A 1606-nucleotide genomic window follows, 5' to 3' on the forward strand; every position below is an offset into this window, starting at 1 on the left:
TCTGTGTTTATGAATCTCCCGAGGTGGCTTCTATTAAATGCCTTGTTTCTTGAGTAGCAGGTATTCTCCTGTGTTTAGCCTCTCAGCCTCTCAAGAGCTCACTCTCTCTGCCCACTGTTTTCTCTGCATTTCTCTGCCCCCTGAGGTTAATAATAATGAGTCAGTGTGAAACCTTCATAAAACACTTTAAATTGCCCTAGAAATGAAAATCTCAATTATTGTGATTAACTAAGCCCTCTATGGAAAAATGGAGAATAATTGGGGGCTGCTAACAAATTTAGGCAAAATAATATCCTAAAATATGGTTTCCTTTCGCATCTCTTCAGTTCTGTGTTAATGCTGCCTGGCATTCTGGCACTATTTCTGGGTGAGATGTAGCCACCTCTTCCATCTCCTTTTATAATAAGCGGGACAACAAAGACCATAACAGCTTCGGGACAGAGTCCAAAGGGAGCCTTGGAGTAGAGGTGATTTTTAACCAGAAACAGTAGGAGGAACAGTTCCAGAAATATTTGCAAAGCAGAAAACTGACATCATCACTAGAGCTTTGTGAGAGAGTAAATGCCATTTTACCAACACGAGAACGTAGAGTCCTACTGACATTCTAATGGAGCTATATACGTACATATACAAGTATGGATATATTCTAGAGATGAATGCATGTGAAAGTGAAAGTTGCTCAGTTGTGTCCAACTCTTTGTGATCCCCTGGACTATATAGTCCACCAGGCTCCTCTGTCCACGGAATTCTCCAGTATTCTTATACTGGAGTGGGTTGCCATTCCCTTCTCCAGGGGGTCTTCCCAATCCAGGGACTGAACCCAGGTCTCCTGCATGGGCAGGCAGAATCTTTAGTGTCTGAGCCCCCAGGGAAGCCCATACTCTATATATGAATACACAGATAATTACATACACATTTCTATACATACATACATAATATACATTTGTACAGATACTATATATAATACTTATATATAAAGATATCTATTTGTTTATGTATACAAAGTATATATGCATTATATATCTTATATATTTGTGTATATGCTATGTATACACATATATACATACGTCTATAATGTACAATACACACACACTGTGTATATATATAGTTTATGTAAGTGTATATATTATATATAGTAGTAGTAATTGTTGTGCATACTCAGTCCTGTCCAACTCTTTGCAACCCCATAGACTGTAGCTACCAGGCTCCTCTGTCCATGGGATTTTCCAGGCAAAAATACTGGAGTGGGTTGCCATTTTCTCCTGCAGGGGATCTTCCCAACCCAGAGTTCAAACCCTTGTCTCCTGAGTCTCCTGCGTTGCAGGCAGATTCTTTGCTGTTGAGCCACTGGGGAAGCCCTATTATGTATAGCACATATGTGTATACATGGGTGTGTGTATATGTATATTTAGGATGTGTGTGTATATATAGTATAGATATGTGTATACATGGGTGTGTGTATATGTATATTTAGGATGTGTGTGTATATATAGTATAGATTGTGTATACATGGGTGTGTGTATATGTATATTTAGGATGTGTGTGTATATAGTATACATATGTGTATACATGGGTGTGTGTATATGTATATTTAGGGTGTGTGTGT

This window comes from Oryx dammah, unplaced genomic scaffold (assembly GCF_014754425.2).
Source record: "Oryx dammah isolate SB20612 unplaced genomic scaffold, SCBI_Odam_1.1 HiC_scaffold_24, whole genome shotgun sequence".
Classification (NCBI taxonomy): Eukaryota; Metazoa; Chordata; class Mammalia; order Artiodactyla; family Bovidae; genus Oryx; species Oryx dammah.